Raw genomic sequence first — 21,663 nt, forward strand, 5'->3', positions numbered from 1 at the left:
AGGGTATAATCACAAAGAAATGAAAATGAGTTTTCCTTATTTTATTTTGCCTCCTTCCGTATCGACAGACTTGCTTATAATACATTTGTTTTTATTCATTATGTTGCAGTGGAAAAAAGAACACTCCACTTCTGATGTTCTTGGGTGAATCAATTTCATACAGGGTCTTCATGGTTATATGAATGTATGTCACAGGTATTCTTATGAGTAATTAAATGAATAATGCCATAATTTTCAGTCCATTTCTTGGTTGCAGAAATCGAGCAAAATGTGGCTGATAAAATATGTGTAATAATTAATTTTACTGTATTTGGAAGTGTGATGTATTCCTGATTCATCCCAAGGTGTTGCTTAGAACTGAGGGCAAAACCATAAGTCAAGGTTTAATTTACTAGTGAGCTGTCCTCATTGGGCTACAGCAATGTCGAAGACTCAATCAATCCTCTGCAGGTCAGTGGGTCTCACCCTGAAAATATCTCAGTAGCAAATATCTGACTTCCATCCATTCAGTGATCACTGAATGAGCAAAGCCTCCTAGCAATGCTCAATGCACCCTGTCTGACTGGAATTAATGGACACAGGGGCTCACCACTGACTTGCTCTGTGACCCTAGACAAGCCATCTGAACTGACTTGCTCTTTCTTAATTGGGAAAGAAAATGAGGAAATGAATATCAGTTTTCTACATGCCTCTCAGATCAATTATGGGAGTGTCAGAGGTACAGTAATCCCTTAATTAACAAATTACTTGGGAAGAAGCACTTTAATACTTTCATTTTTGAAATAATAAACTTGAAAATTCCTGCAGATCAGAGATGTCCCAGTTTGCGTGCTGACAACAATGACTCAATTGCATAATTCTCTTTGCCCCTGCAAGGGGTAAATAAGGTTTACTTTTGATATCAAAGTAATGTTCAGGGTAGGGCATGAAGGTTTAGCAGGCAATGTTTAGAAGGCAGGAAAGTACAAAACAATGATGTAAAGAGGAGTGTTATTCATTACTTTCACAGTTCAAGTTGTTTGTTTTTAACTCGTTAAGATCAGCTCTCTTTTCCTGAATGCCAAAGCTTTTCTACTATTACTCTACAAGGTGTATAGGTCTCAAATCATTTTCTCGGGATGACAGGTGTGAAGGGGAAGTCAGACAAAATGTAATACAAACAGACCTCACTCCTGCTGGGATATCAACAGGTGAGGTGCTGAAAGCTGATCGGAAGATGTTTATGACATGGCTGTAGACTCATGTGGTTTGAAGTTTGCCCTTGAGTAAAGGTGTGGGGAGGGGTTTCGTAAGCAATGACTAAACATAAAAAGAGAACAAGTGTGAAAATTATGTACCTCCCAGTGGACCCTCACCAGGTCCTTGTCGATGGATCTTCTACCTCTTGAGTCCCTCTCCTGGTAAACTCACTTATTTTCCAAACCTCTCTGTTGGTGGTAAAAACTCCCCATTTCTCCTTGTATCAGGATCGCTCCATCACTCATCTCAAACTCTATGTTCCTCCTTTCTTTCTTGAAGGACCTTGTTTGAAGAGTGAAGGAGAAATAGTTTTGGGGGAGTATCTCCACTTCATGTGGCTTAGGTTACAGCGCCAAGGAAATAAGGAAATTGAAGATGTTTGCACTAAGAAGGCATTTCATTCCATTTTATACACTTTAAGAGATAGCGTAAAAAGTTGAATTAGATGGCCACTTTGGAAAGCCCATTGGTATTACCTGTTCTAGTGGACACTCTGCTACATAGCCCAGATTTATATTCTGAACTGAAGGATTTATTTTTCCAGCTGCACTGAGGGTTGCTGCTGGAATAGCCTTTAGCTTTCAGCCCTCTCTGGAAGTCGCCCTCAGGTGAAGAGTGACTTTTCATGTATGGTCGTTTCTTCCAGGGCAAAGCCTGCTCTAATTACTGTTCAGTGGGGAACATAATTTTTTAGCCTCATTGCCTCAACAGTAATTCTGAAGTGTCATCACAGCTTCAAGGATCTCTGTGGAGCTAACTGTAGCTGGCTTTCACTTAATCTTGTTACCTTCTTTTCTTCTGTGGATGTCAAGTCTGCAAACACTTGCCAGTCAACTTCCTACATGTAAATCTCTGTCTCAGAATTTGCCTTCTGGGGAAACTAATGCACAACATCTACTAAAGCTGGGGGAAAATATACTTATAATCCAGGAATTATAATACTCATTATAGCCCTTAGAGAAATTTGTATATATTTACATCAGGATGCATATACCAATGTTCACAATGGTATGATTTGTAAAATCTCCAACTGTAAATCTAAATAAATATAAATATCGACTATTGGTAGAATAGATGAATAAATCATGGAAAAATTAGATAACAACTACATATACAAATACTGAAAATCAATGAACTACAGCTCTAGATACCACAACATGAATGCATAGTATATATCTGAGGGGAAGAAGTAAGACACTAAAGAATATATGTAGTAAGATATATATATATATACACACACACACACATACACACACACATATATTACAGTAATATACACATAACTACATATATAGTCAATTCATCATAGACAAAGCATAAACTGCTGTTTTAAAAATGTGCATGTAGGTTTAAAACTATAAGGAAAAGTAACTGATGAGCATAAAATTCAAGGTAGTGTTTATTTTTGATGGAGAGGGGTTATGACTAAGAATACACAGGACACTTCTGGAGAATGAAATATTTCTGTTTCTATACTGAAGTGGTATTAGCTTAGATGGTTAGCTTTAACTACCTTTGACTATTAGAATGTACTTTAAAAATGAGACTGTAAGTCAGGAAGAACTATGCTACCAGATTTAACTAAGTTGCACACGTTTATGAGATGTCTGGAACTCATCTATCTAGGCAAGTGTATCCCGAAAAAATCGATGGGTCTTAAAACTTGCTTAAGAAAAAACCACCCTGAAACTAAGTTTTCTGTAGTTATAAGACTGTCTCTTAAAGAAGATAGAGCCTCAGGCCTTAATATAAAGCTGCTTCATGAAATCAAATTTAAGTTGTAATGTTTTGTTCAAAATAGTGTTTTGTGATTGTCTTTTAACTAAGAATATTTTCAAGACTGTAGATACTACTTGTGCTGAGGAGGTCCCACCCCCTTAGTGTGTGGTTGTCCAACTTTTAAATGTGGCTGTCCCTGGAAGGAGCTAGGACTATGCTCTGGCTGGCTTATGCTGGGGGGACAGATGGCTGATTTTCTTGAATAGCTCAGGGATACAGAACACATACCTGGTCTGTGCTTCTTTGTTTGCACCTGCTGAGACCCACTTACGGACATTTTGCTCCTTCCCAGCTGCACAAAGAAAAACCTTGCACGCTATTGAAAAACTAAGGTCCCATGACCTTTTCCTTCTCACTATCAACAATCATCAATTTTGCCTAGACTCACGAGAGAGCAAGGCTTTAAGTTGCTTTATCTTCATTCATTCATGCCCTCATTCATTTATTTATTCAATAAGTGTTTATGAGTCCTTACCTTGCCCCAAGAACTTTTCTTAAAAATAGCATTATATACAAGATAAAAAAAATTTTTAAAATAATTCCTGGCTCAATGGAGCTTTTCCTGTTGTCAGGCACCTTTCCTGTTATTCCTCACTGCATTTGAGGAGGACAGAAAGCAGCATTAAAGCTTCCCTTCAAAGTCTATGTGAAAGACTCTCTTGTTTTGAAACAAAGGAAAAAACAAAACAACCAAACAACATCTGCTTCTGGCTTCATACCCCAAACTAGATAATTAGTTCTAAATAAATAAATACATGGTTCTCATATCTTCTGTATTACTTCTAACTTTAATTATAAAGTCATGATAGAAAGGTGCATGATCAGGTCATGAAAGCCCACAATCAAATGGTTAAATCACAGAATCTGCATAAATCATATTTATCTGGATCCTAAATAATGTGTGTTTCAAGCTTTCCTCCATTCTTTATATCAAAATAAATTTCAAACTTTTTCAATTTCTTCATGCCTTAGAAACTTGGAGTCTTTAATATTCAGAACATAAAATTGCTCTGAGGAATAAATGAAATCCTGGAGATAAAGTGCACGGTGTCCACAGCACACATTGTTGGTAGCCTTAATGGCTTCCGCTTCCTGGTCCCATTCCTAATAGGGCCTCCGTGGATTTCCTAGCCACTCTGTTTTGATAGATTTGACATTGATTTCCAGGGGCAGAGGTTGGCCCTAGTTAGCGTAAGCAATTTAGAGTATTCTGTTTTCTTGGAACACAGAGATTGATTTAAAGATGGCACATGGCACAGTTTTAGACAGTGAGACTGAGGGGACATTTTCTGTGGGCTTCAAGAATGAAGATTTCTTACTTTTTTGCATGAACTCCCCAAAGAGATACCCCTCATCTCTGCTGGATGTAAATGAGGGGTAGCTGTTACTGGCAGCCATCATGAAAGGAAGCCTGAGAAACAAAGGGAGAGAAAGAATAGAATTCAGTCTTTGGTGATGTTATGAGCTGCTGGACCAAATCTCTTCTGTGAATATGTTAATTAAATGAATCAATACATTCTCTTTATTATTTAGGACTATTGATTTCAGCTTTTTGTTATATCCAATAAAAAAAATCTGTGTACCTCAATGTAAAATACCTTCACTAAATGTAATCTATTTTAAGTCAAATGGCAAAATGTTTATAATTTAATTCAGAAAATTATTTAAAATATCAGTGACTTTTTGAAATAGGATAGACATCTTAGCACCTGGTATTCTAGCATATGGCCTATAAAATCTCCCTAAGTGTTTTAATTTCTCTTCTGGAATGGAATATGAAAAAAATAAGACCTAGGAGGAAATATGTGGGTTTATATTCTTTAATTTACCATACAAATTAAAAATTTACACGTCTAAGTTTAATCCTAGTAATATTCAACTCCCTTGCCTACATCCCTCCTTGCTGCCTTTCATTTCACTATAGCTTGCTCTTTCTTGCCCCTGGAAAATGCCTCTAAATCCCTGAACCTGTCAATTTTCACAAGCGTGTAATTTTACTTTAGCTAAATTCTAAACACCAGCAAGAGGTGAATTTGACAAAGGAACTGTGAAAGAGTCTTATCTACAGTGACACGACTGCTACCACCCTAATATCTATTAAGTAGCACAGAATTATAGTGTAACAACTCTGAAATTGCTTGTGACATCTGCATGAATACCAAATAGATTTGTTATGTTCAGACTTATTACAAAAAGCACTTCCTGAATTTTAAATGATGAAGATTCTTACAAATTAATAGTTATCAAGTGAGTTACTTTCTAATGTATATATGTTATTTAAAGATCGCGGTTCAGTTAAATGTAGGTAACGGTACAAGTGCTACTGCCACTCACTAGCTACTGATGTTTGGAGAAATAGTCTTAATTTTGAAAGCTTTCAAGTGGAATTATTTTAAGAAAAGTACATCTTCACTTTAAGTGCTACCTGTCATTCACCCCGTCTCTCTGGAGATGAAGAAAAAAGTAAAGAAGGAAGAAAGTGATAAATGTCCATATTATGGGGTTTTTGCCTTTTTGAAACCCCATTCCCCATTGCACTAGCTGGAATTTTATAGAGATATAAGTCACAAAGAAATAAGAAGCCAGTAATGAGATAGAAGTATATTTCAAATATGAATGCAAATTCTTACCACCTGCTGAGTGAAAGCAGTCTGCAGAGACTGTCCTGGAAACTGAGGTGCCATTAGCATCTTGTAAGCTCTAAATTTGCAGCAGAAGAATAGAGGAGTTATGCCTGTGAAATGCCAAAGGCCTCCCTGATTTATTTCCCAGCAGAATGTTTCAGCCACATCTACATAAATATTTTAACAGGAATTTAATTTTCATTTTAGTCACACAATAAATCTTTTTATTATATACCATCATTTTGTCCTAAATGAGTTGCCTTTTTCATGCAATGTGTGCTCGTTCTTTTTTTGTTTGATAAATACAATTTTAATATACAAAGGAACAATGGGTTTATTTACACAAGAGCCTTGCCATGGGCTGTTTAATCTTAGCCATGAATTCTATTTATTTTAGTATGATTTATACAGCAGCTACCAATTGGCTCATATATAACTTCACAGTTTGTTCTTAGACCTTCAGAGCATTAGGAAAATCGAGGCAGTGAGGAGGTGTGGAATTCAAGTAATTTTACAAGTGGATATTCTTTTTGGATATGGGCTTAGATGCATTGGCTGTAAAAATATACACATTGCTCCATGTTCAATCTGGTTGTCAGAGTGTTTCATCAAGTGGAATGTGAGAATTGTGGACAGTGTGAGGTTGATGGAATCTCACCTTATTTAAGTTTCATGTGTCACCCTGTTTGCTTGACTATGACCACATTGTAAACAGTGAAAGTGATGATAACTACTTTTGAACCCCCTAGGAAGAAAGTAAAAGGTATTGCTTTTCATATACTTATTGAGAAAACATACAGCACTAAGCAGACTCCATTGGTTGGATGCATATTGGATGTTTATCCTGGAACCAATTACTTAACCAAGTCTGACAGTTGTGATCAAGATACTGAAAGTGACACTTGTAAAGGGTCAATCAGCTGGTGGTTTAGGCAACCGTAGTCTCTGTCTGTATCGTCTCCCCTTAAATTTTGTTTGAAAATATTTTATTTCATAACCTTTTACTTTAAAATGTAAACAGAATTGAGAGTTTAATTTTGAAGATGGGGGAACCTAAAAAATTGTAATACAATGATAAAAGCTCTACAAATCTTTATATCTTCATCAAAAATTGTTGACATTGAAATTAAGGTTGAATAAGCAGGATGGAAAATAGTTTCGTATTTTGTTGGAAGAGGTGATATATGAAGAAGAGTTTAAGACATATGAATTTTTTTTCAGCATTCCTATTTGTACAGAAGAAAAAGATTTTTTCTTCTGAATAACTCTTATTTAAAATGAAAACACCATTATGTTGGCTAACAACAGCCAAAGTTCTAGTTTTTGAGGCCATATCTTTATTCCTAAGTAAATGATGAGAATTAAAATTAATTTTTTCACTCGAGGCCACTTTTATCAGTTTTGCAAATATTTGCTTTTTTACTTGTTTTTGTCAGTAGTTTATTATATGGTTCTAAGATCTAACAAATATCTTTGCTTTCATCTGTGTGACAAGCCTGAGCATCTCCCTGAAAATATATGATGACAACAGAGCAATAAAACCTCATAATTTTTAATAGATGGATATGGGATGAGAAAAATGGATTAGTTCAGACTTGTCCATCCACTTATTACTTACAGATGGCCCTCTCTGGCTTCTCTGATTTTTTTTATATCTTACTTTATTGTTTGAATTTTTGACAAAGAAAGTCTATTATCTTTGTGTAAATGAAAAATGTTTCTTTCATTCATACTTAATAGACTAATAAACTCAGTCTTGTTTATACTGTTCATTTTCTCCAGTAGCTCTGTCTGAATGTGTTTTTCCCTCTATTTTTGTATGGGAATCCTAGCGATGTTTATGTCCTGGCTCATACGCTACCTTTGATTGTTTACACTTACATTTATGCATGTGTTAATCCAATCATTGTCTGTTATGAATCATGCACACTTGTAGAAACTACAGAGACAGCTCTAAAGGAGGCAACATCTTTCTACAGCTTCCTGGAAACATCTCATTCTCTCTTTGTTTTTTCGTATTATAAGTTGTTTGAGGCTATACTGTATATTTGATTTATCTTTGTGACTCTAGCAAGTTCCAAGAGAGTGCCTTACACATACTAAGCACTCATAAATGTTTATCAAATAAGTGAATAAATTACCTTGCCCTATTTATGAGGACGTGGTTTGCCAAGCACAAATAATCTTAGCACAAAAACCAAGTTAAATTAATAAAATATAACTTTGGTTTAATTGTACCTATGATTTAGTTATAGTGTATAATATGATGTACTGACTAATAGCTGTGGTTTCAAATCCTGAATCTACCATTTATTAGCTCTGTATGTTGTACCTCAGTTTCCTTGTTGTTAATATGCAGATAGTGATAATTCATAAGGAACTGAGTCAGTTATTATTTGAATGAAATGGGGTAAGGTGTGCAAAGCCCTTGAGCTTAATGCTTGGTTTGTGCTGAATTCTCAAAAAATCTTTTTTTTCTTTGAGACAGAGTCTTGCTCTGTTGCCCAGGCTAGAGTGCACAGGTGCAATCTCCACTCACTGCAACCTCTGCCTCCCAGGCTCAAGCAATTCTCCTGCCTCAGCCTCCTGAGTAGCTGGGATTACAGACACAGGCCACCATGCCGAGCTAATTTTTGTATTTTTGGTAGAGACAGAGTTTTTCCATTTTGGCCAGGCTGATCTTGAACTCCTGGCCTCAAGTGAGCCACCTGCCTTAGCCTCCCAAAGTGCTAGGATTACAGGAATGAGCCAACATGCCTGGCCAAAAATTCTTAATACTGTTATTTTGTATTAGTTGCTGTAATCATAGTTATTAGGATTAATATCTGAGGTTTTGATTTAATTCCCTCTTCTGCCAACTCCCATAAAGTAGCAAAGTTATCTGTTTTGGGAAGTTAACAATGTCAGAAGCTTTCTTTTTCAGTGTGTGTGTGTGTGTGTATATATATGTATATACACATATATAATGTGTATATACATATGCGTATATAAGCTATATGTATAAATATATATATTATATATCTATATTTCTATATATTTATATCTATATAAAGTATTTAAGTTATGTTAATATAACTAACACCTGATTACAACCCAATTTGTCAGGTTTAAAGTTCACTGCAGTGTTTGGGCTGTCACTTGAGTCTACAGTGAAAATAAAGTAAATTTATCCTTATGATCACATTTTCCATGATGTTCTTTTAAACTGGAGATAATAATTAAAATATATTTTGTCTTTCACTTTTGTTAAATCTGAGAAAACTACTGTTTCTGTTCTGATTACCAAATCTTCTGTTTATTCATTTCTTTTCCAGGGAGATGAAAAAGATATGGCTTTCTAACAAGGAGAAGACTGAGCTCCAAACAAGTCATATTCCTAGAGACAGGTACCTGGGCAAGGTAACACTATTAATAAGAGTTTGTTAAGGAAAAGTATGGTGGAAGTGTAAACGGTTTTGCCAGCCTCTACCTTCAGCTCTCTATTGCGGTTAAGTGAGAATGAAAGCAAACATTTTACATTTCCTGCCCTTAAACAAAGGAAAGCTTTATGTGTAAATTTTCATACTCTTTTTCTTTGTGGTCTGAGATTGGGTAAAGTCAGGGAAGGAAGACATATATGATAGAGCAATATCAGTTACGAAGACCTTAGTTTCCAGGCAGAGCATTTGAGATTTCAGCTACAGACTTCCATTTTAATGCTTTAAAATGTAACAATAAGCCTTTGGTTGGTCAATGTTAAGTGGTTGGACTTTATGTAATATGTTTCGCCATCTCAGTTCATTCCAGTGTATCCATGTTCCAGAGCCAGGATGCAGAAAAACTCATCTCATTCTTTAAAACACAGTTTTTAAAACAGCACTGTTGACATTTTGAGCCAGGTAATTCTTTGTTCTGGAGGACTCATCTCTACATTGAGGGATGTTTAGCTTCATCCCTGGCCTCTCTCTAGATGCCAGTAGCACCTCTCCAAAACTGTGACAGCCAAGTGTCTCCAAACATTGTTAGATGTCTCCTGGGGGGCATAATCATTCCCAGTGGAGAAACACTGATTTAGAATAATAATTAATGAATCAACATTTAGTGAGTACTAATTATATTTCAAACGCTGGGCTTGGAGCTTTACATTTAATCCTTACAACAACTCTAAAATGTAGGCATTATTGCTTTCTGTTGTAAAAAGAAATGGAAATCCAGAACGGTTAAATAATTTTCCTAAGATTACATAGTAAATGATCAACATTTTTTCCTTACTATGTTGCCCATCTGATGCTTCTTTTGACACAGAGACAGAGCTACTGAATCTTAACATTGTCAGTTGTAAAAATAGCAAATTATGAAAAAGGAAGAGGGATAAATTTCAGAGTGTTCCAGTTTAGAATATACAAAAAAAAGGTATCAACATATAATGGTCATTATGAAGTATAAAATGATTATGAATATGAAGGCTCCAAGATATTATCATTAATTAATACTTTAGTTCATTTCTGGGCTCAGTGTTTGATAATCATTTCTTTTAAGATGTCAGATTTCCTTCACTAAGTAGTTCTTTCATCACACAAATTACAGACACCCAGGAGACATAAAAACCAAATGTATTGTCTAATCTTAGATTTGATCTTGGAGCAGAAAAACACATGAGTGGAAAAGCTGCTGATATGAGTGTTTTATTGAATAATATGGTTCCAATGTTAGTGTCTTAGTTTTGATAATTATATGATAGTTATGCAAGATGTCTACATTAGAGGACAGTACCTGAAGGGTATATGGGAACTTTCTGCATTATTTTTGCAACTTTTCTTTAAATATAACATTTAAACATTTTCTAAAAAATTAAAAACACAACAAATGTAAAAGTTAAAAACAAAACCATACTTTATTAAGAAGCAGGAGATCTGGGTTTCTATTGCTAATCTACTACTTTCTACTATCACTTTTACCTTGGGAAAATAGTTACAATCTATACATTTTAGTCTTCCAAATATGAAAAAAGATGGTAATGATTTAACCAATACAAAAGTGTGGGGCTCGATTTCCCATAGCTTTGTAAGTCTGCTTGCTTCCAGCTCTGATAAATAATTTTCTGTTTGTCTATCATGTGCCAATCTATCATTCTAATATCTGTCTCATTATTTCCCTCTCTATATATCTCCATCTAAAACACATGTACACATACATACACATAGAACTTTCTGCTAAAATACATTCACATTAAACCTTAATTTTGATTTTAAACTATAGAGTATGAAACAAGTATTTAAAAACGAAGTAAGTTTCACTGGCCAAGAGGCTGTGGTATTACATTACTCAGCCATCATACTAATGTGGGTTTCTTAGGCAGATGAAAGATGAAAGGAGGTTGTGCTCCTAATGAGAATGAGGCTACATACCTAATGTTCTAGAACTGCCATTAAGAAATGCAAGTATATCACTGCTCTCTTCTGCTGAGATATTTTCCCTTATAACTATGTAGGAAACTTAGAAAAAAATGAACATTATTTGAAAAGTTTAGGATTCCTTCCTTAGAACATCATCTGTCCCTAAACATCCCACCATCTGTTCCCAAGGTTTGCATAAGAGGTACTGCTATGGGGTCAGCACAATACTGGATACATTACATAGATTGATGCACTTAATGTCTGAAAGGAGGTTTTAATGATAAACAGGTTTTTGATACCTCCAAAAAAGTGAATGTTGATTTTAAATAATAGTGAGACTGTCTGAATCTTCTCACAAAGTTCCTTGGGAAAGCTCTTACTAATAGTTTACAGAGTATTACATGTTACTGTATCATTAAAACACATTTAAAAGTTGTATATTCTACTTTAGATTGTGGTTGATATCCTTATTTTAATTTGATTGACGGGAAAATTGCAGGGAGATCACCACATACCGATACAAAATGAACAGTTAGAGCTTCTTTTGCAACATCAGAGAGTATATTTCCATATGAATTGGCAGTTGGTGATGCTATGTGCAGTTGTAGCTTTGATCTGTAAGCAATGAGGGTTTAAAAATATATATATTTCATAAACATATTACTATTGGCTATAGCTTCTGAGATTTTGAGCAGTTTCATATTGATGAGGTAAGGTATTTCTCTACTTTGCCCACAAGGCAAACATAATAAATGAAGACTGTGTTGGAATAGTCATATATTACCCGTGAATTTACCACTGAAGTTCCTGAGCGTATGTAGGTGTTATCCTTCTTGGCACTGACACTCCATTTTCCCCCTTAGCTTTGAAAAGATTTAATTTCTTCTTATGGTCCTTATGCTTCCTTTCGCCTGTATGTTTCTGCTTGGTATAATTATAATGTTGTTCCTTCAGGTGAGATCAAAATTGATATTTCCCTTTTCATAAAGAATCAGAGAAAAAGACCCCACTGAGTTGCTTAGTATTATTTTAGGAGAAGAGAATCCCTAAAGAGTGTGTAATTTTTTTCCCAACCAATCTGAATTTATAATTCTCTTCCCCTACCCAAGCCAATTTCTGGCCACTTTCCCTTCGATATATAAGTTGACAATGTAGAGCCTTCTATGAGTCTTTAGAGGGGCCTCCTGTACCCTCTTCCCTGTTTCTGGCTGATATGGTTTGGCTGTCCCCCACCCAAATCTCATCTTGAATTGTAGCTGTCATAATTCCCACGTGTTATGGGAGGAATCTTGTGGGAGATAATTAAATCATGGGGGCGGTTTCCCGTATACTGTTCATGTCCTAGTGAATAAGTCTCATGAGATCTGATGGTTAAAAACCCCTTTCACTTGGATCTCATTTTCTCTCTTGTCTGCTGCCATGTAAGACATGACTTTTGCCTTCCACCATGATTGTGAGGCCTCCCCAGCCACGTGGAACTGTGAGTCCATTAAACCGCTCTTTCTTTATAAATTTACCCAGTCTTGGGTACATCTTTATCAGTACCATGAAAACAGACTAATGCACTGGTCTTTAATGCTTCTAGTAGAGTTTGAATATTCCAAATTAAACTAAAGGAGCAAGTGCAATTGCTAAGACCTTCACTCTCCAAAACCTCTCACAATAATGTTAATCAAGATTTTCCTTTATTTTTCCCAAAATGGACAGCTGGATAAGAGAGGCATTTTAGGGAACACATTCATTAAGTATGTTTTAAAGCTTTTGGAAATGACCCAGAACCAAGTGGGTATGGTCAAAAGGAAGTAGTCACAAAGGAAAAAAGAATATCTCAAATTTATTGAGGCACTCACTGAGGATGTGGTAAAGCTATATATTACAGATCTGATGTGGTTGTTCTGGTAGGAACGAGGTCTGAGGCATTCTCCCATAGTTAAAGAGTAAAGCCTTCCCATAAAGGAGGAGATATTCCTGATGTCAGTGGTCCTGGGAAGAGTTGAGCCCTAAGATAGAAAACAGAGACTTGGGAGGTAAGACTCAAACAGGAGAGAGGAGTACATACAGTTGTCCCCTGAACAACACAGGTTGAACTGCATGGGTCCACTTATATGTAGATTTTTTTTCAATAAATATTTAAAGATTTTTTGCTTGGAGATTTGCAGCAATTTGGAAAACAAAAAACAACTCAGGGACAAACTGTGTAGCCTAGAAATATTGAAAAAAATAAGAAAAAGTTATTTCATGAATGCATAAAATACACATAGACACAAATCTATTTTATAATTTACTACCATAAGATATATACAAGCCTGTTATAAAAAGTTAAATGTATCAAAATTTTGCACACAAAGTGTACATGGGGATATTAGCAGTTGTGAGAAATGTAAACAAGCACAAAATTGTAGTATTAAATTATAGCTGCATAAAATTAACTGTATTATATGCCGCACTACTGTAATAATTTTGTAGCTACCTCCAATTGTCATTGCAGTGAGCTCAAGTGTTGTGAGTATCTGCTTAAAACATCAAGTGATGTTAATTTTCTCCCTCGAGTAAATTGAGGGTGGCAGTAACAAGTGATCTCTTCCAGTTCTTGCATGTTTTTCATCATGTTGAATGCAGTGCCATAAACCTTAAATAATACCATGGGACCCATCTAAAGTGCCACTAGTGATCCTGGAAGTGCTACCAAGAAGCAGAGAAAAGTCACTATATTGCAAGAAAAAGTTGTATTACTTGATATGCACAATAGATTGATGTGTCTGCAGCTGTGGTTGCCCACCATTTCAGACAAATAATTAATCTTGTAAACAGACCACATAGGCTTACCCTATCGACAAATACAGAATAGTACTATGAATGTATTTTCTACTCCTTATGATTTTCTTAATAACATTTTCTTTTCTGTAGCTTACTTTACTCTAATAATACAATATATAATACACACACATAAAAATATGTGTTAATAGACTGTTTATGCTATCAGTAAGGTTTCTGGTCAACAATAGGGTTTTTGGAGAGTCAAAAGTTATACTCAGACTTTTGACTATGCAAGGGGTTGGTACCCTTAACCCCCACATTGTCCAAGGTCAATTGTACTCTCCTTTCAGAGAGTAGTCCTTTCTTGTGTCTGGATTCCCAAGATTTATGTTTTGTTCAAGGGTGAGCTCAGGTGGTGAAAGATGGTCTCTTGTCAAGTGAGGGTTGCTGAGAGCTCAACCCAGTGAAAGTGGACAAAGTGGGCTCCTGGGAGAAGACACATCTACTTTTTTGATCAGTTCAGTGTATTTGCCTTTCTGGATATGTCTTTGTTAGCCTAAATCATTAGTAAAGTCTGGTTTAAATGTTAATTCTTAACCAGCTACGCTGCTGAGATTGAAGGAAAGAATCAGTTCCTGCATGGAAAGGTCCTAGAGACAAGAGTCATGTTGTCCCTAGCTAAAAGTAGGGATCTCGAGATCTAGCTGCTCATTGCCATCTGAAGATAAAAAAAAAAAATCCCATCCTTAAAGGATGGGAGTTTGATTCTATCCAAGATAGCTATATGTTTATTATAATAAATGACTCCAGAGAAAATCAGAAAAGTATAGTACTAAAAGTGAAATAGATTAAACACCAGTTAGCACATTTGAGTTCCTTCTCAATACACACTAAGAGGACTCTTTTCTCTGTGATGAATTAGGACTCAACTTCATCTGCTTAATTATTTATATTCCATTCTCTCTTCTAGTTCTGTAATTTCTTGTTAGCGTAGGTGATGCATTAGGTTCTTGGATCATGGGCAGGGATTAGTATAATTAAGATAATTAAAGTTGTTCTTTTATTCTCAAGTTTTTTTCAGGGACTGAATCTGGTATCTTTTCTCTTTCCCTTTCTGTTTGTATTGAAAAACATTGGACCAAAAATAAAATGAAGATGCAGGTCAGAGTTCACTAATTTTTTTCCTCATTTTTATTCTTTGTCTTCTGATATCCAAAAAGCAATTAAGAGAAACCAATCATAGTACCATTGATAATTACATATAGTTTGACATTTTGCAGTGGTGTGCTAGAACTGGCTGGGCATAAGGGCTGATTAATACATATTCTGGAATTTAATGAGCTGGATGTTAAACTATTAGTGACTCAAAATTGGAGGACTGTTTACATCACCATGGAAATTGGCAATCAGAAGTCTTCCTCTTTCTCGTCCTTTTTTCCAGGGAGCTGATTTACCAAAACACTATTGGACTCAGTTTTGGCATCACAAATGTTGCATAAAAATTATTTCATTTCAAAAATTATTACAAAAATTTATTTTTATATTTATATTTTAGAATAATTTAAGTGGGCTGATTTTTCAAGAGTAGGCAATTGTTTATTAGAGAAAAATCTCGACTTAATGCGAAGGAGAGATATTTGTATGTTTGTTTCTCTTTTAATATTTTTTATCTTTCAAATGAATTCCTAAAAGGATAGGGATTACTTCCTGGGACTATAATGAAGCAGGAAAAATAGGGCATAATAGGGCATAAGTTCTGAAGGAAAATAATCCTATATTTTGTTCTTAAAAATGAATTCCTGCATGATATTTATTATATAAGCAGGTGTCTTATTTATATATTGAAGTTTAAGACCAGCCCCTGGGAATTAGCCTTGTAGGATGAGTCAGCTTACATTCTGCCTCTCTGGAGGTAACAGCCCAGGGATTCTCTGGCATTGGCACTGTTGGCCCTGTGTTTGAGAAGGTCTAGTCAATTAACTGAGTTCTTTTGCTTTAACAAACCCTGAGGCTTGTTAAATTCCTAAAAATAATTTTTTATATTTATTCTCTCAAGTCCTTATTGTGGGCCAAGAAAATAGAAAGAGGTGGGAGGGGAGGTGGGCAGGTAGAGAAAGAGCTGGAGACGGGACATGAGTTGGTGAGTGGTGTCTTTCATATTTGCAGTTATTTATTATTAGCAGTGGGCTCTGGATTAGTTTCCTATGGTTGCTGTAAGAAATTACCACAGACTTTGTGGCTTAGAACAACAAACATGTATTCTCTTAAAATGAGAAAGTTCAGAGATTCAAAATCAGTTTCACTGGGCCGAAGTCAAGGTGTCTGCAGGACTATCCTCTCTCTGGAGGCTCTAGAGGAGAGTCCACTTCCTTCCTTCTTCTGGCTTTGGAGCTGCATACCTTGGTTCATGGCTCTTTTCTCTGTCTTCAAAGCTATCAGTGTAACATCTTTCTTCAGTCTTCACATTGCCTTCTGTGTCTATAGTCAAATCTCCCTCTGCCTCCCTTTTACAAGTACATTTGTGATTCCATTTAAGAACCACCCAGATAAGCCAGGATAATATCCCCATCTCAGGATCCTCAACTTCATTACATTTGCAAAGTCTCTTTTCACATATAAGGTAACATTCACAGGTTCCCGGAGTTAGGATCTTGATGTCTTTGGGAATCAATATTCAGCCTACTGCAGGCCTTTCGGAGGATGAGCAGGTACCATGATGCTCCCTTGGGGAACTTTGAAGTGTGTAGGAATTGCCCATGAAACTGCCCCTTTGGAGAAGACTAGCTTACTTTAAAACTTTGATTATCTTCACCCCATCTGTCTACCTATTCCACCAGCAGAGAACAGAACACAGCAAAATTTTCTATTTTAATTAACGTGTTATGCCATAGGGAGAGCAGGCATATATTTTTTTCTATGTGAAAACAATGCTGGGAGCAGACAGAAAAAAAAATCTTAGTTGCTTCTTATAGGAAATACTTGCTCCTAGAAGATACGAATTTGCATGAAGTATAATAATGTACTTACCAAGTCTCCCTCAGAAACCTCACCTGCGTGAGCTCATCAACCAAAGCTATTATGTCATCAACTCTGCACACCAATTTTCTTCCTTGGATGGCTCACTGAAAATCATGTAGCCATGCACTAAAAGCCAATTAGTACTATTTCCTAAGTTCTTTATCGTGAGACATATCTAACACTCTATCAAATAAGTTTCTTAATTAAATAATTAAATTTACCAAACCAGACATGGAGAAAGCAGCCTAATATGCTTTCAAGGAACAGGCACCCATGGTATAGGGAAGGAAACTGCTTAGACTGTACAGTATCCTGGACCAAGTTTTCCTCAAGTTTAGGCGTCAGTAAGTTCCTCCTCTCTGCTGAGGAGGATAGGAAGGAGTGAAGAGGAAGCCTGCAAATGTCACAGGAGTTTAAGCTTCCTCTAGAAACAAGACGCCAGGAATAAAAGACTCCTCCCTAATAGAGGTATTGTTATCTCTCTTCCACATTATGGATCTTTGGGATAACTCTGGGGTATTTGAAAATTTAAATATTAAATTAAAAAATGCCAAGAATGGAGCCGTGAGCTTCAAAATGATCCCCCTTCCTTCCTTCCTTCCTTCCCTCCCTTTTTTCTCTTGCTTGCTTTCATCTTTCTTCTCTTCCTTCTCCTTCTTCTTTTTTCCTATCCCTCTGTTTCCCCCTTCCTCCCTCCATCCCTTCCTTCTTTTCTTCCTTTTTTCCTTTCTTTTCTCTGGTCACTAGGTGATCTGAAATTTTTGGTTAAAGAATGGAGAAACTGGGAACTAATTTTGTCTTTCTACCATTTTTGTTTTTCCTTAGAAACTAAAAAGATGTTTTAGATTTATTTGCTCTACATAATTTATTATTTATACTCATCCAAACTTGGTAAAGTAAAAACTGCTTATTGGGCATTTTATTACCTTTGACTATATTTGTCAATATAGTTATGTTAATCAAAATATTAACCAGTTACAGCTGATAAGCATCATTGGTGACAGTTTTGAAATTATTAAAGAAAGATGAAATAATGTGACAATAATTTTAATGAGTGATGCAATAATTTTAATAATTTAAATTGTGATGATTTTCCATTGAGCACTCTCAATACAGTGTATAGGATACAGTGCATGTAATTAGGCACCATACTCCATACATTGATCCTCTTAGCTAACAGAGAGTTTCCACAGCTTGAGGAATCTGGTCCCTTTATCTGAAAAATAGTGACATAACCTCCCATTTCACCTTGAAACAAATCAAACCTCCTCTGTTCTCAAGCTTTTATGGTACTCATTGGATGAATTGTTAATTAAATTGCTTGATCATATTGAATTTATTATTTTATTGAGTATTTTTAAAAAAATCCATTTATCAATCAGAATATCTCAGAGTTACAGACAATTCAGAAAATACCAAATACCATAAAGAAGAAAACAAATTACTTCTTCTCACATTACATGAAATAGCCTTTATTAAAGGTCACTATAACAAATTGGGATCCTCCTATATACAGATACATTTTGCATTTAACTTTTTCTTTCACTTTTTATTATATGATGATTGCTTTCCCATGTCATTTCCTCAAAATTTTACTTTATAATTGTATTGTATTTCAAATAACATATCAAAATATAACATCAATTTTTTATTATTGCACTTCAATTAATTCACATTTTCTCTTTATAAATAATGATATAAAATAAATTCATATATAAATCCTCAGCCTTCTGATGATTTTATAATATGTTTTAAGAAGTGAAATTACTAAGTCAAGGCATTTTATATTTTCATTAAAACATTTAGAACATCATATGGTTAATGCATGTAAATTATAAGAAACTGGAAATCTACATAAATACATTTTAAAAGATAAATTGCCATAATACCAGAGACATCTACTGTAAATCTTTTTAATATTCTGTGCTTTTCCATGCTGTCCAAAAATTAAATAGTGATGTACCTATTTTTTTTTAGCATGTATAGTGAACAAGTTCGTGTCAATGAAAGGCCCTTTCCAATATTGTTTTCAAATGCGATGATCATTTTATAATTTTGTAAGATTTTTATTCTTTTAAATTCTTAAGGTGTGTTTTTTGGCTCAGAATGTGGTATATCTTGGTGAATGTTCCATGTGAGGTTGGGAAGAATGAGTAGTCTGCTGCTGTTGGGTAAAGTATTCTATAAATGCCAATTAGATCAAGATGATTGCTGTTGTTCTGTCCAAGTATGTTCTTACTGATTTTACGCCTGCTGAAACTATCAAGTTTGAAAAAAAGGGTGTTGTCTCTAACTGTAATAGTGAATTTGTCTACTTCCCTTTGTGGCTGTATCACTTGAGCCCACATATGTGGATACTTTGCTGTTAGGTGCATACACTTTAGGGATTATTATGTCTTCTATAGAATTTACCCCTTTATCATTATGAAATGTCCTCTTTCTCCCTGAAAATTTTCTTTATTTTAATGTCTGCTGTGTTGAAAATTAGTGTAGCTACTAAAAGTTTATTTTGATTAGTGTTAGTATGGTATGTCTTTTTTAATTCCTTTACTTTTTCTCAAATGTACATTTTTAAATTGAGGTGAAATTCACATAATATACACTTAATTTCAAGTGAACAATTTAGTGGCATTGAATACATTCAAAATGTTGTGCAACCACCACCTCAATCTAGCTCTAAATGCTTTCATCACCCCAGAAGGAAATCCCATACTCATTAGGCATTTACTCCTCCATTCTCCCTTCTTCTCAGCCCCCGGAAACCACCAATCTGTTTTCTGTCTCTGTGGATTTACCTATTTGGAAAAGTCCAGTGTAGTTCTCCTTGTTCCTCTGTAGATGAAGTGCTTTTTTTCCCCTGATTTATTTCAAAAATTTTCCTTTAGTTTTAGGTTTTCTGAAATTTGAATATATAAGCTTAGGTGTAATTTTTTCTCGGTATTCATCTTCTTTGGCGTTTGCTGAGCTTCCTGGATCTTTGCTTGGTGTCTGTCACCAATTTTAGAAAATTCTCAACCATTACCACTTCAAATATTTCTTCTGTATCTCTTTTTTCATCTCTAGTGTTCAAATTAGCATGTATCACTCCATTTTAAATTGTCCTATGGTTTGTGAATGTTCTGTTTCATTCTTTTTTTCTCTTTGCATGTCAGTTTGGGAAGTTTCTATTGCTATAACTTCAGGCTCACTGATTCTTTCTTTGGCCATGTCCAGCCTACTGATGGGTCCATCAAAGGCATTCTTCATTTGTGTTACAGTGTTTTTTATTTCAGGTATTTCCTTTTGATTCTTTCTGAGAGTTTTCATCTCTTTGCATATATTACCTATGTGTCTTGCATGTTTTCCTTTAGAGCCCTTAACGTATAATCATTGTGTTTTAAAGTTGTTTATCTGATTATTCCAAACTCTATATCACATCTGAGACTGTTTCTGATGTTTGCTTTGTTTTCTTCAATTGTGTTTTTCTTTGTCTTTTATCATGCTTGTAATTTTTGTTGAAAGCTGGACATGATTTATTAGATAATAGGACTAGAGGCAAATAAGCACTTAATGTGAGGTTTTATATTGATATGTCTGGGAGTTGGGTTGTGTCACTGTTTGCTATAGCTGTACATAGCAAAAGCATCAGTTTCCTCTACTGTTCTGGTACACATCACCAACAGCTCTTTGGGTTTTACTACAAACTCCTTCTTAAGCGAAGTTTGTGCGTTATAGTTATTTTAACTGTAATCCACTGTTGTTATACTAGAAATCTGTTAGCATGGTGATAAGATGTGGGCAAGGAGAAGCATTCTGCAAACTTACGACTACATCTCCATTTTTAATTGGGAGCGTGTTGTTAAGCTGTCACCCGTATAATGTTTCTTAACTTTTTATATCTCCCTTTAGGTAAGATGGAAAGGCTAGAGGGGGCTGGAGTTGGATAATTTCCCATTTCTTAGATAATAAATGAATTTTATGAGCCATCTTTTCCCTTAGAAAGTAGGCCTTTCTTATGGTAAATGCTCTGGGCATATTTCAGAATTATTGATTATGTTCTTCCAAAACAAGCTTTTGTTGTTGTTGTTGGTTTTTTTTTTCTTTTTCTTTCAGTCTTTACTGTGAGAACCTGTAGTGTCCGTGGAGGTAAAATTCCTAAATATGTGAATACCACATAAGACTAGTCCCTAGGAATTCTTATTCTCAAGGTAGTGTATACTCAACCTCTAGCAAATGGTCAAATTACCTTTTAAATATTCCTACCAGTTTATAGCTACAGTGGCTTCTGCTCCAAGTAAGTTTATCTTGGCTGTGATCTCTTTTCTCTCCAGATTTAGGGGTGGCAGTTTGTCCTGTGACTTTAATTCTTTCATAGGTCCAAGAAAAGCCATAGATTTTCAATTTGTTCAGTCTTTATTGTCTTAAAGATGCAGGCGTGATAACTTCTAAGCTTTTTATGTATTACAGCTAAACCTAAAATTCTCTCATAGCTTTTGTTTAACCAATAGCTTCTAATTGCATAGGCTTTTTATGATCTTTCACTATCAAAGGACATTGACAATTTCATTCTATTTCTCTCTTCCTTCATTCACTCATTCTCTAGAATGACAATATTGTCTCTTCTCCTGCCTTCTGGAATCTTCAGCATTTTATATCCCTCCTTTTTCTCAGCCAATGACATTTGCTTCTGTTTTACCGAGAAAATTGAAGTAACCAGGAAAGATATTTCATAAGCTTTCATCACAACTTTGAACCAACTGCCTGTTTTGGCACATATTACTTTCTTCCCATTACCATAGATACATTTTCTATCTTCTTCTCTATGGATCAGCTATCCTCTTTCATGCAAGCCCTTTTCCTTTCTTACTTAGTCAAGGACATAGCACAAGAAA

General features: G+C 35.2%; 1 long non-coding RNA gene across 2 annotated transcripts in view; it reads left to right on the top strand.

Annotated features, from left to right (window-relative positions):
• The window catches only part of LOC112204754 (uncharacterized), a 768,426-nt gene that overhangs the window by 378,452 nt on the left and 368,311 nt on the right, over positions 1 to 21,663 (top strand). For both annotated transcript variants that reach the window (XR_010147530.1, XR_008538022.2), the window contains one exon: positions 8,957 to 9,041. This is a non-coding gene — a long non-coding RNA (uncharacterized LOC112204754). The remainder of the gene's footprint in view (positions 1 to 8,956; positions 9,042 to 21,663) is intronic.

This window comes from Pan troglodytes, chromosome 9, assembly GCF_028858775.2.
Source record: "Pan troglodytes isolate AG18354 chromosome 9, NHGRI_mPanTro3-v2.0_pri, whole genome shotgun sequence".
Classification (NCBI taxonomy): Eukaryota; Metazoa; Chordata; class Mammalia; order Primates; family Hominidae; genus Pan; species Pan troglodytes.